Consider the following 14,494-nt stretch of genomic DNA (forward strand, 5'->3'; position numbering starts at 1 on the left):
GTCCCACTGGCTCTTGCACCCACTGTCTCTCTGAATGAATCAGTTTTATCTCAGATTCTGCACCTGGCACAGGTGCCATATGATTTTACAGATAAAAGCAACGCAAAGCCATGGACAGCCTGGTAGAGCTAAGAGAGAGGCCAGGCGAGCCCCCGAGTTTGAGTGTCTTGGAGCAGGGGGTTTGGCAGATGGGGTCTATTCTTGGGAGCCTGGGTTTCTGTTCAGAGCCATCTCCAGTTGTTTGGGTGTGTTTGGCAGATTTCAGAGACCTCCACTGCCAAACCAGAATTGATGCCCAATGATCCATCATGTCACCCAGCACCAGCCTGGAGTTCTTCCTCAGCGGATAGCTCCATCCTTTCCCCAGGCAGCTGCAGGTTTTGCCCCTGGTAGTCCCTGCCTGCCCATACTCCTTTACCCATCATCCCTTTGCATGTCTCCCGACACCATCCACCTCGCACCCAAAACTAACCCAAAGCCTTCCACAGACACTGCCATCAGCACAGATCTCTCTCTCTCTCCCCTGCCCCCCACCCCACTCTTCTAGCACCAGCCTTCACTTTGTCCCCTCACACAATCTTGCCCTGTTTCAGCAAGAGGCTTCTCCTCTGCAGCTCCTGCCACCTGTTTGAAATCATGGGTCAACATGCAAGCATCAACCCTTTGCCTCAAAACCCCTCCTAAGGATCCTGAATGGGGTGACATGTGAGTTTCGTTTTGACTTAGCCCAGGGAGGTTTTGCTGCTGCTGACACAGATTTCGGCTGAGGCCAAAAGAAGTGCAAAACCAGAAAGGCAACCCAGGACTCCTTCCCATGGCAGTGAGCATTTCCCCAGGGCTGCATTGCTGAGCTCAGTGCCCCCAGAGTGACCTAGATTAGCAGAAGTCCAGTCTTGCTGCATTGCAGCCTCTTGGTCATGACCTCAGTTCGGTTTCACCTGGCATTTGAGAAGTTACCGTGCATGCACCACAGAGCACATTACACATACCTTTAAACCAGGGCTGAATTCAAAGCAGCATATTCACCCTGAACCCTCAGATGCTACGGAAATAGGCGTGGTGTAAACACAGAGAGAGCAAGATTAGCTAGAACTGTCCCTCCAAACTCTGAGGAAGGGCAGATTTGGATCCAGATGCAGACTTAACTTGGACCTATGACCAGATTCATGAGAGTATTATTCAGCTAGCACCACGAAGGAAAAGGACATGCTATGAGACACATAGAAGGAGATAAAAAGGAATCTAAGCACAGGTCAGAAAACAGAACAGGGCAGCAATTCAGGTGCAGGAGGTTGTGGGGAGATTTTTGGTGATGAGAATGGGGTAGGTTTTGAGGAGTAAGGTGGCAATAGGCCAGCAAGAAATGCAAAGCTGCCGTGCATGAAGGCACCAGGCTGAGCAGGAGAATGATACTGTTGCCTGGGAGGAGTTTGGATGCTATAATAATAGGGGCAACAATAGACCCCAGCGAGTATGTAGACAGGGAGTGACATTAAGGGAGAAGCAAGTGGTTTGGGAGGAGCCCAAGGAAGGGAGATAGAGACTGGGGGGAAGGTTATGCAGCAAGGAGCCTGGATACACAGAACTAGACAAGACATAATAGTCAAGAAGTCCCACTGACTTCTTGAGACTTTGTCTCCTGTTGCCCCAAACCATTAATAAGAGACTGGGATGCGCACAAGGTCCCATAGACACACAGGGTCAAATCCAAAGTGGATTCCAATGGAGATGCACATCTCCTTCCCTCTACTTACCCCCTCCTCCCCCAGCAATCCAATGTGAATCTGGCCCATAGACAGAGAGTCTGAAAATAACCCAAACCTCAGCTCATCCCAGGAGGGGTCAGAAATTCTCATTCCACTTTCAGTTTTAAAAAATCTGCCCATTCTAAAAAACCAGGGGAATATATAATAATCGCCCATCCATTTTAACTATAGCTCTTGCTAACAGCGATGCAAAAACAAACAACAATTTATGGCAAGCAGCAGGGATTTTTGTGTCTGGTCTGTGGTCTCAGGGAGTGTGCTATCCAAGGACAGTGTTCCAAGCAAGCCAGGAAAACCCAGAGCACTGGTGTGCTCTCGTTTGACTGATCTCCCTTGGAGGCGACCAAATTATAAATCAGTCAAAGAAGCCTGATTTAAAGGAAGCCTGTATCTTTCCCACACTTTTTCTTGTTTGTATTCGAGGCCCCAGCTGAGACTGGAGCCCCATGGTGCTTGTCCCTGGATAAACCCTTAAGCTGGGTCTAGACACAATTTTTGTACTATGTCAGTTAGGGGTATGTTAGACCAGTATATCCCCTAGTGTGGATGCAATTATATTGGTGTCTTATACTGGTATGGCTTATTTCCCATCCAGTGTGGGAATAGCTCTTCCAGTCTAAGCACATGTGTAGCAATATAACTGTATCCAAACTGGGGAGGGGAGATAGGTGTCCATTAACTATGCTCATAGTGTTAAAGCCAGGCAATGTTTGTGTGTAGAGAATGCCCTATCCCACAGGGCAGGGAGTGAAACCAGAAGTACCCAGGGACCCGGAAAGCAGGTCCAGTATAAAACCCAGGTTTCCAGACTCCCAATGAAGCACCCGATCCACTAGGCCACAGTGCAAGGTACCTGCTCGTTTTATGTGGCCTTTCGGGGTTCATTCAAAATCAACACACTTGTTTGGCTTCAGTTCTCTGCCCTTCCTCCAGAAGTTTGGCAGCGATCTCATCCCTCTCCAGCCCTTGGGTCCATTTGGTCTGGTAATGACACACACTGAATTGTGGGATGGGGGGCGGCAGGGAGTGAGTGCCCAGCTGCTGGCCCCGGGCCACCTGGCTGCTAACCCCAGAGTCCTCGATTAACGTGCTCTGCTCTCATTAGGTGTCCTGTGGTGTGAGCATCCTCCTCCCTCTCCTGCCTCACCCGGGTCTTCAGAAAACAGCTTGGGATCGGTCATGGAAAGCTCACGCTAGCCCCGCAAGGTGCTGTGATTGTCAATGGGTGACTACAGCTGCTGAGAAAAGTCAGGTACAGTAGAATCAACAAGTGCCACTCACCGCTCTGAGCCAGGACCGAATCAGACCCCACCCAAGTTCATTTGCTTCTCCCAGCCTGCCCCACCCCCCCTTCACCTACTCTGCCCTCTAGGCTGGGAACACACCGCTTGTTCCAATCCGCCTCGTCTCTTCCTTGAGCAGGCTCCTAACCATAACCATCCTCCCTTCTTAGCAATAATCCTCACCCCCTCCCTTGCCCGAACCATTGCCCGGTGTGCCGACGGCCTTAGACCCCAAGCCTACAGCCCACTGTGCAGCTGCCAACACGTACACAATGAATTTTCAGGGTCGGGGCCTTAGAATATAAGTGATTTGGAGCAGGGAGGGTTAGGGTTAGTCTATGTAAATATGTCAATAGGGTTAATCTACGTAAAATGCCTCGGAAATATACGATGATCTAAAGGCATTGTTTGGAATAATGAACCAAATAATACTTTAGGCGGTGGGCTTGATTGTTTCTATGCTGCATGGTGTGGATGTCTTGTCCTGTGTCTCTTTGGTTACATCTGTTGTATCGAAATGTTAAAACAAATAATATTCAGTCAAAATGCAACAGCTCTGCCAGCGCGTGTAGGTGAGCTGACCCCCTGCTCTGCAGCGAGGCGGGTGGGGGATGATGTTTCCTGGTTCGGAGTCCCAGCGGGAGGATTTGAAGTCTGCGTGTCAGTGGCTCGGGACGAAGGCAGAACACTTGGTCAGGACTGGAAGGCAGACACGTGAGTCTGACTTGCCTGCCCTCAGAGCACCATGTATGTCGAGCAGGTCGTTTAATAAGTGCCTTTGATGATGGGGAAACACAGCCAAAGAGCGCACAGACTGGGGAGACCATCAAAGAGATACAATCATGACCAAAAGTCTGACTGTAGGTGAGAAATCCGACTGGGGAGTGCATTGACACAGCTTGAGATTGTGGCGATAAGGGAGGAAATAAGCATTAAGAGAAATGGCACATTATCAGCAACCTGTAGTGGAGAAGGCAAAATTCTTTATATTTGTTTCTTTTTCTGTCGGCGGAATATGGTACCTCATTTTATTTACCAGACAAAGGCCCAAGAGACGTCTTGTGAGCATGAGCCTAGAGCTCTTTTCCGATGACCGTGGTTCTATTCGCAGCTCTGTCACTAATTCACTCTGTGTTCTCAAGCAAGCCACTTCCCTGCCCTGTGGCTCAATTTCCCAGTCCATATAAAAGGGGCAACAATAATCATCTCCCAAGTGGGGCTTGTGCGACTTAATTCGGTGGGATGGGCTCTTTGAGGTGCTCACATGGATGGTGAGGTATTCTTAATGAGTGGGATGCTGACAGCTAGTTTTAATAAGCCCAACATGGATTTGTATCAAATAATCAAACTGTTTTACGAAACGTTTTATTTTCACTTTTGAAGAAAATGCAAGTGTCAGTGCAAAAGTAACTGTGCAAAAGGGCTTCAAATATAGCCCACTGGGTGTGGCTGTAATATGAATAATAAAGATAATTAGAATAGCCTAAGAGACCCCAGAAGTGAAACTAACTAAAAACAGAAGCTGGGTTTGAACTGAAGTGAAAAAACTAAACAAAGATCAGATAAGCATGGTGAAGGGTAGAGTTGATTTTGTAAATTCTTACTAATCTGAGGAGTTTTTAGTAACACAGATCATGAATTTTTAATGCCATCTTTTATCTTGGTAATGTCACTCCACCTATCAGCAACTATCATGTTTACTTATTTTTTCGCAACAGAAGAAACAGTTTTGATCATTATCTTATCTGACAACTGCAATGTGTTCTCAATTCAGCTGCAAATTAGGGGTGTGAAAATATGTAGGACCAGAGCCTCAGCTGGTGTAAATCAGCGTGGCTCTACTGAAGTCAATGGTGCTGTGAACTACAGATCAGGTCCATAAAACGTGTTCCAAAAAGCAGAAGCAAGCAATGTTGGTATGGAATCGCCCCCACACTTCAGCCTCTGTTGTAAAAGTAGGACAACAGACATCTTAAAATGTGTGAGTTCAAAAGATCTTGGTTTTCATATAGATCCAGACACTTTGGCCAACAGTAAAGTGGCTCCGTTTGGGATTTGTATCGTGTAAATCTGTAAAGGCTGGTGAAAAGGGCACCGCTTTATTGATCCAACAGCATCATCTTTTTGGTAAGCAGATGTGTTTATCAAAAAATGAAATCAATAGGTCTGAGTTGGACAGCTGACCTAGTGTGCAGAAGACAAGAGGTAGCTAGAGTCTTGCTCGGCTTCAGGAATAAAGCAGCTGTCTCTTTTGCTTTTTAAAACCTGGGATGCAAATGTACCACTGTCAGATGCCAAGTCACCATGTGGTTTGTCCCAGCTGCATCCCCTAAACAAGGGGATCAGGTTTTCTGTAGCAGCTGTGGTGCCTTTAATATGCTTTTCAATGATATTTAATAATTGTTAGCCCTTCTATAGTGCTTTTTATCCTTAGATCTCAACAGATCTTACAAAGCAGCATTCATATCATTATCCCTTACTTTACAGATAGAGAAACTGAGAGGATGGCCCAGATCTCATGATTTCAATGGAAATTAGGAGCTTAATACCTGTTAGGATCTGGGCTGAAGTGACTTAACCAAGGTCACGCAGCAAGTCAGTGGCAGAACTAGTGCCTTAGCTATGGAACCATGTTGCCTCCTCTTTTCAAAGTGAGATGGGTCCTGTAGAGGCAGGCCACAGAGACAATCTGTGATCAGCAGAGAGGATGGATCTCTAGGCTCAGCCCCTAGGTCTACCACAGACTCCCTAAGTAACCTTGGGTTAGTCTGTTGTGTCTGGAGACCTGTTCTCCCTTGAATCCTCTACCTGCTACTGTACTAAAATCCTCAAGCCTTAGGGTACCTGGGGTATATTTTCTGGATTTCAAAGAAAAATAGCACTGATGTATTTTTTCCCCTTTCCTTTTTACGGGGAGGGAAATCTCAAGAGTTTCAATTTCACAGTTCTTCACCACTGAGACAGGATCCTCTTGTGGGGCCATTTGAATCACAAGTTCCCTGGGCAGGTTTGCAAATAGAGGACGATGACTTGTTTTGGTTGTTTTCTGTTTCGTAGTTTTGGGAAAGGGATTGGCTTTTATTTCTCTTTGTTTTGAAGCGCGCGATACGTGAGAACAAATGTGGGCTGCAGTTTGCTATCAGGGAGTCTTTGAAGTGGTTAGAAAAATGAGCATTATCCCCACAGCCTGTGGGCAGAGGTGGATTCGGAGACATTTTCCACCATTAAAAAAGAAAAATCACACCCGTGCACACACACACACACACACTCCACCCACGTTCCAGTTCACTGAGCCACATTACATGTCAGTCTCCAGGAAAGCAGTAGGGGCGAGGTATAAACTACTGAGGAGATTCTCTCCCTTCGACCTGTAGAAATTCAGGCTGTTTTATGGAAGGGAAACAGAGCTATAGGGCCTGGTTCTCTTCCCATTTCCACTAGCATTGATTTCAATGGGGTTACTCCTGGGTGAGAGAACAGTTAAGCCCAGAGACTAATAGATGGGAAAGCCCAGATTCTCCAGAGTATTTAGGTACCTAACTCCCACCAATTTCACTGGGAGTTAGGCACCTAAATCCCTTTGAGGTATACCTATCTAAGCATTTATGCCACATTCGTCCTTGTGGTATCTGATTGCCTAGTTTGTGGGTTCAGGCCCCAATCCAGCAAAGCACTTTAAATATGCTAGTACACCCATTGGGTGCAACTGAAACACTTACAGGGATGGTTTTGTTGTCGCCATCTCTCACCATTTTATCATGAGGCTTGCTATGGTTGGGTTTTTCCCTTAAAGCCCCAGCTCTTGGAGTCAGGTGTTTACGTGAGACACTCAGGCTCTGGTCCTCATGGTTGGGGAGAAAAGATTGCAAACATGAACCCTAAAAACTCAAAAACCAGAAGGCCAGTAAAAATAACCCAAATACAGTATGATGATGATGTATTATTTTGAGGGAGAGACCCAGCACATAATTTTTTAACATTTGGGGCTGTAATGAGGTGCCCAACCTCCATTAGCTGTCAAACTGCCCTTTGGGTCTTTGAAAATCTCATTCCACATGCTTAAAGTTAAGCAGCTGCTTAAGTGCTTTGCTAGATGAGAGCTCAAGACTGGGGCAGGGATTAGATTGGAGTTTGGGTTAAGGAATCCGTTTTACTCAGTTTCAAGTCTAAACAATGGATTCTTCTATCAAGAACAGAATTAAACCCTTTTGACATTTAAGTTCCATTTGGCTCTAGCAAAATACGAGTTCCTGGCTAATGCACCTTTTCTGTTCCTATTGCTTTTTAAAATTTCCTTGGTTTTCTTAGAAGCATGGCAGATTTCAAATAAGGAGTACCTCACAAGTTTCTATTCCATAGCAAATACATGTTGGTATATTTATATTAAATACAAAGGAACAACGGTTTTTTGAACTCTCTTTGTAATTATAAAATATATCTGCCAATAGAAATCTAATTAATTCTATAGGTTTCAAAACATCACTGGATTTGCCCCTCCCATTTAGGATTTACATTCAAACTTAAGGCTTATTGCCTGACATTTACAGAACTTTTTACCATCAAGCTGCTTTACAAATTTTACGAACTAATAGAAGGGGTTGAACATTTTTATCAAAACATTTTTTTCAATGAAAAATAGCTTGTTTGACCAAACTGGAAATTTTCATTCTAGCTGAAATTTTCTGGGTTGGTTTGTTTTGATGGGTTTTTTAAAAAAAAAAACAAACACAAAAATCTCTCCTGTTTTGCTGTAAAATGTTCCAATTTTCATTTTTTGAAAAAAAAAGCATTTGTACTGAAAATTGAAAATATAATGGTTTTGTTTTCTCCCCTCCCCCCACAAAAAACCCCAATAAATATTCACAGATTTTTTTTTAAATAAAATTTTCCCTGTAAAATAACTGACATTTTGCAACCAGCTGCACTAATCAATCTACTAATTAATGAATCTATTTACTAATCTACCTACTACCAGTTTGTGAGAGCAATATTATTAACCCCGATAGTATAGATTGGGAAACTGAGGCACAGAGAACAGGAGACAGCATCACAGAGTGAGTCAGTTTCCGGGCCAGTGTTGGAACTTAAGAATCCCTTGCTCCAAACCCTTGTTTCAGACCCTCAAGACTACAGCAGAGTGGGATGGCAATGTGAAAGCTGGGACTTCTCCATGGGCTGTACTGCCTTATTAAAGACTGAAGGCCCCTACAATTCATCCCCTGGTAAATGAATTAGATGTGCTCTCCAGGCTGCAGGCTGCTTAGCGGTATGATCATTGGCTGTACAATGCCTAGCCTCCCACTTCGTGTTAGGCAAAGGAGATTTTTAATGCCAGATTGCACTGTTGTGAAACGGGTGCTTGTATTTTTATAGGAAACGTCATTCAATATTTTTTTTTAAACCACCTACTATAAAAAAAATCTTTCCCTTTTTGTTTTCTCTCAATCTAGATAGGGTCCCTTTGATTTTGCTGGCATTCCCTTCTAACTACACCAGTGTCAGTGGAACATTTAATAAGCATATGTCCTGGAGAAATGTGTAGCTGATGTATTGCAAGGAGCAGCCATTACTTAAAGAGACAGGATCTCTTTTTCTTATATGTCTAGGAAACCCACATAGCATTAAATACATACTGTAAATAGATTTTCGTATCACCTCAAATTGAGAACAGTTTCCATGTACAGTTTTACTATGAACACAGGGATTACCATGCCACCAAGACTAGGGGCCAGTCTAGTTGGTATCTTGACTCTCCACATGCCGAGTTCAGAATCTGGTCCACCGACACCAAGTTACTTCTAATTTACTCTGGTATAAAGGAGATCAGAATCTGGACCATGGTGTTTCATTGTACTGTACTATGTCATGGGAAGGAAATTCTTGCAAGAGACAATTTTATGTCCTGAAGCATGTGGGCTGATTAGCCTTGTCATCTGTATCCTAGCTAATGTACCTGCAGATGCAATTCCCAGTCATATAAAAGTGGAATGTTAATTTAACAAGATTAAACAACTTTGCCATATCAATATCCTGCAGCAGCAAGTTCCACATGTTAATTTTATAGTAACTTGGGTTTTTAAAAAAATCCAAATGTATCATCTTTTCAGTCCATCAAGTGCCCTTTCTCGCTTGCATGGTGGGAAAGCATGAATGCCTAGTGAGCAGAGCAGGGGGCTAGTTATCAGAACCCCGGGGTTCTAATCTTCGCTCTGCCACTGACTGGATCACTGTGTGACCTCCCTGCAAGTTGCTTAACTTCTGCCGACCCACAGCGTGAAGGCAATTCCCACCTCATTATGAAGTTCAGTGTTTGCAATAGACATACTCCTTGGATGAGCTGCATTGGGACCTAAGTGCACCCAATTAACTTTACCCACATACATCATTATTTTTTAAACCTCATCCATATCTCCACAATCCCAGCAACATTAAAATGACCAGACCACAGGTCCATTTAGCTCAGTCTCTTGTCTCCCGTGTTGGCCAGAATCAGATTCTTCTAATCAGGACAGGTTCAGACGATCCTGCCAAACCTGCAGCTGGAGGAATTCTGAGGGTAAGGGGTCCAGCCACACCGGTGACAGGTGGTGACACAAACCAAGCTTCAGTGTAAGCTGTTTCATGCTAACTGATTTCCGTGGAGATAACAACTTGGGCCCTCTGGGACATTGGAGTGGTCTCCTGCTTTCTCACCATCCAGCTTGGGGAACAGCATAGATTTCCCATGCCTCCTGTTTAACAGGAAACTGCAGCTATTAGTTACTGGGCTCAATACAGGGATAACCAGGGGGAATCCTCTCGCCAAAGTGACACAGGAGGTCAGACTAGATGTCTAATGGTCCCTTCTCATGCTAAACTCTATAACCCTATGAATTCCGAAGAAGGCACAAGAAGTCAAGTAATGACAAACATTGACCATATTGAGGAAAGCACAATTCTACAGACAGTTCTCCCATGGGTTACCTGTCTACAGCCAAACTCTGCCATTGCGTGAATCCCTCCGCTACCTTCTGTGGTGTCTCAGGATTGGAACCCAAGGCAGAATTTAGCCCAACCAGTTTTTGTCTTTTACAAGGTAAAATAAAGCTTTCAATTCCAGCACCCGGTAAGGTATTTCATTTTGCCCTTTCATTACAGGGCGTCAGGGCTGTCATCTGGTTTTCAACTCTGTTTTTTCTTGCTGTCCCAGGAAAATCACTTTGTTATGGTCCATCTTTATTGAGACCAGATTCCTTTCTTGGCCGATGATAAAATAATGGAAGGGCCAGCTAACAACAAGCCTCACAATTCAGTCTTAAAGGTCACTTTACGCGAACGGTTTGTGCCAATGCGGCTTTTAATTATTTCAAATTCACCAGCATTTTTTCACTTGAAGGAGGGATGCATTTTATTTCAATGCATGGACTGCGTGCGAGTCCCTGGGCAAAAAGCCTCTTGATGTATTTCAGCTGTGTTGGACAGTGTATCAATTAGAAGCTGTGGCAACCAATTAGATTGCTAGGAGGGTGCCAATTAATGATTTTGGTGTTTTAATCAGCCGGTCACAAATCAGTGGCTAGATGCTAAAGAGTTGGTTGCTGTAGAAAACCCTACAATAGATAGAAATCACTGTCATCTGAGAGCAGTTGTTTAGTCCCCCCCCCAAATCTTCGCGACTTTTGCATCTTTTTCAGGAACCTGATCAACAGCCCTGGGGGCTCAAGAAAGGGAAAGGGGCTTGTGTTTAAGGCACCGGACTGGTGCCCAGGAGCTTCCGATGTGATCTGGAGCAGGCCCAGATCCTCCAAGGTAAGTAGGTGCCTAACTCCCATCTGAACCTATGGGAGTTAGGCACGTAAATACCTTTGAGGATCTGGGCCTTAATCTTTTTGTGCCTAGAGTTCGCATCTTTAAAATGGGAACAATATCACTTTCTGACCTCACAGGGGTGTTGTGAGGCTACATTGATTGACATTTGTGAAACACTCAGATCCCATAGTGATAGTACCCATAGAAACAGACAGAAGTCCTTCATGTATCCCCTAGAACAGGTGGTACACTGCCCCATCAACTTACCTCCACCATGAGCTAGAGGGGGCCAGTCCTAGGGATGAGAAAATACACCACATCCATCCAGTCTTTAATGCCACGGTGTCAATGGAAACTCCTGTTGTACTTTTGCCATTGCAGCCAGGCCAATCCCGAATGATGCAGGGCCGTGTGAATGCAGGGCAGCCAGAATGGGGAGCAAAGAGAGCACTGAGCTGGTGAGTGGCCAGGAAGTTCCCAGCTCCTGGGGTGGGGGATGAGGGACTGGGGGAGAGATGTTGTGGGTTGTAGGGTGAATAGAGAGCACTGGGAGGTCTACGGGGTGAGGCGGTGGGGTGAGTGGGGGATGCTGGGGACCATGCTGAGAGGATATGTATCCAGGCTGCAAAGATGTGTATAGAGATTGTCGGGATAATGGGAGGCTGGTGGAGTGAGGGGCATTCAGGGGTCTGTGTGTAGAGTAGGAAGGCATTATCGGGTCTGTACGGGGGCCCCTCATTTCCACAGTGCCCTCAAAATTATTTCATCAGGGGTTGGAGTAACATTATCTCAGGTTTCCAGAGGGGGAACTGAGGCACAAAGATTGTCAGTGACATGCCCAAGGGCACACACAGGAAGTTTGTGGCAGAGCCAGGGATCTGAGCCAGCGCGCGAGTCCTCAGCCAGGGCCTTAGGCACAGGACTAGCTTCCAGGGCTGTCAAGCTAGCAACTGCAACCAGCACCAGGGAATGAAAAACCCACTGCAAGGAAAGACTCGGTTTGTTTAAAATGTCTACCTGCACCATGACAGATGCCAATGAAGATCCAGAGGCACAACTCTACCGCGGTCTGTGTATTCCCCCAGTGCTGACATTTTCTGCATGGAAATAAATTGGCTTGTCTTTGGCATGGTGTTTGAAGCTCTGCACCCACAGCAGCTCAGTGGGCATCACGCTCACTTCAGAGCTGGGGGCCACAAAAATCAAAAGCCCATTTGCAGTCAGTTTCCAGCTGTGAGGTGACAGGACTTAGCTGTTATTCTGAGCTGCTGCCTTTTTATTTGTGATCCCAATCCAAGATATAGATGTTAAAGATCCCCTGGCATGTATAACCAGAATGGGTGACTATAAATCTGGCTACTTGAGTAAAAACAATAAATAAATCCACCCCCCAAAACAACACACTTTGCTGCAGATTTAGAGGGGAAAGCAAAGTCTATGGAAACTCCATGTGAGATGAAATAGCCTCTCTAATTTGGGAGCTCTTGCAAAGCAATGGACTTTTTTTTTTTTTTAAAAAAAACAAACAAACCAGGAATGTGTCTGATCCTGCATCAGACCAAAATAGATTTAACCCCAGTACAAGTAGTTTGTAATGAATGAATGAATACCTTTGTGAAGGAACTAACCTGAGAAAAGATAGATAACCATAGGTAGCAGGGCTGCTCCTTTAACAGCCGGCTTGGAAGGGCTAGATTTTTATCTGTAACCGTGGGTAAATGTTGATTTCACCCAATACATAGCAATGAAAAAATATTTCCATTGATAATAATCAAAACTGACCGGCAAAGTAAGAAAAACGCTGCTTGAGAACTCAACAAGAGTTTGATTTACGGCTATTGACTTTGTATATTTTGATGTGTGATGTTGACAGTTTAGTTGGGGATTGGTCCTGCTTTGAGCAGGGGGTTCGACTAGATGACCTCCTGAGATCCCTTCCGATCCTGAGATTCTATGATTCTATTATTCTAATTTGTGTTCTAATGGTTATAACCTTTCACTTATTGAATCTCAACATCTTTGGTCATTAAAGAACCTACTGTCTGACTTGCCTATTGTCTGACCCCCAGAATTTCCCAGAACTGTGAGAATTTAAGTCAATAAAGATTGAAATAAAATGTGTAAAAACAAACATTGATATAATCCTTCAAAAAAAAAAATCAAATCCTGCCAAGCCTGTTTACCAGGGTACATATTCCTTATGTAGCAAGGTTACATTGGTCACGGCAAAAAATGGACTTTTGCCACTCACGGTAGTTAACTATACCATGGTTTTGGAGGTATTTTCCATGCTAAATACAGGGAATGCCATAAATAGTGGAAGAAAGGTAAATACTTTTTTATTGATGCTTGTAACGTCCCGAGATATTCAACTCCAGATTCCTGACTTGGACTTGCAAACAACCAAAAAAGAGATTGCCACCAGATTCTCCATGCCAGGTTTCATAATGAACAAAATGAAAAGCAGGTGTAGGACTTCGGGAGTTTAATGAGTACTGTGTGAATGCACATGAGGTGCAGATATGATCGTTAAAGCTCAGAGCTGTGTGTCTTCCCCTTGAGCAGGCTATGGCTACACTACAGAGCTTACAGCTGCACTGCAACAATTAACCTGCTAGCGAAGATGTGCTGTCCACACTGGCGCTTAGGTCAGTGTAACTTTCGTCACTCAGGGAGAGGTTATTCACACTCCTAAGCGACATAACTTATACCAGCTTAAGCTGCAGCATGTGCATGGCTTTAATGTTTTGATTTAAGGAGCTGCCATGAACCAGGAGCATAAGAGCCCCCAGCAGACATTGATCCAGAAGGCTAAATTCTGCCTTCAGATTCAGTCCACTAAAGTCAATGGGGTTGCAGAGGTATCACTGTGGGTAGCATATGGATATGGAGATTGCAACAGGGTGTCTTGTGGCAGTAAGGAGAACAGAATTTGGCCCAGGCTTTCTATTTCACAGACCTCCTTTTGGAAGCTCACCACATATTGCGTAAAAATGACCTAGGGTCAGTGGAAGCAGCGTGGTCTTGGGGCTCAGGAGGTGGTCTGCCGTGTAAGACTCCTGGGTCTGAGTCGGCTGCAACCTTCCTGAGTGACTTTGGGCATGACCAGTGGCATTGTGTTAATCCACAGGATGTTAAACATGGCTTTGTAGATAAGGACAGAGGTTAGGTTAACCCTGCCATTCCAGTTGGATTTAACCATTGCTGGCTGTTAAACATCAGATGGTCCTTGTCACCATTGACTGACCATTGTCTAATTATCACCAGGCCTTCCCAAGACTGTGTTCTAACACAACCTCATTTTCTCTAGAAGAGAAATCCTTAAGCTCTGGGCCTCAGTTTCTCCATCTCTAAAATGGGGATAAAGACAAATCTGTCAATGTTTTGAGGTGCCAAAATACTATGTTGGCGGGGCAGATAACAGATCTATAATGGGGTACCTGAACTGACTAGGAGAGAGGGAACACAGCTCAATGGACAGTGCACCAGACTAGGAGTCAGGATACCTGAGTTCTATGGCCTCTCTGTGTGACCTTGGGCAAAGCACTTTCCCTCTCACTCTTTGTCTGTCTTGCCTATTTACATTGTAAACTCTTTCAGCTACCTTTGTCCCTTACTTGTGTGTACACAGTGGGGTCCTGATCACAGTCGGGTCCT

At 44.8% G+C, this 14,494-nt stretch overlaps 1 long non-coding RNA gene across 1 annotated transcript; it reads left to right on the top strand.

The window, feature by feature from the left end:
* Nucleotides 1-1,104: 1,104 nt before the first annotated feature.
* Nucleotides 1,105-10,756, top strand: LOC122458269. Its single transcript, XR_006278237.1, has 3 exons — nucleotides 1,105-1,252; nucleotides 2,872-3,018; nucleotides 10,723-10,756. It is a non-coding gene; the product is annotated as an uncharacterized LOC122458269 (long non-coding RNA).
* Nucleotides 10,757-14,494: the final 3,738 nt, after the last annotated feature.

Source organism: Dermochelys coriacea, chromosome 19, assembly GCF_009764565.3.
Source record: "Dermochelys coriacea isolate rDerCor1 chromosome 19, rDerCor1.pri.v4, whole genome shotgun sequence".
Classification (NCBI taxonomy): domain Eukaryota; kingdom Metazoa; phylum Chordata; order Testudines; family Dermochelyidae; genus Dermochelys; species Dermochelys coriacea.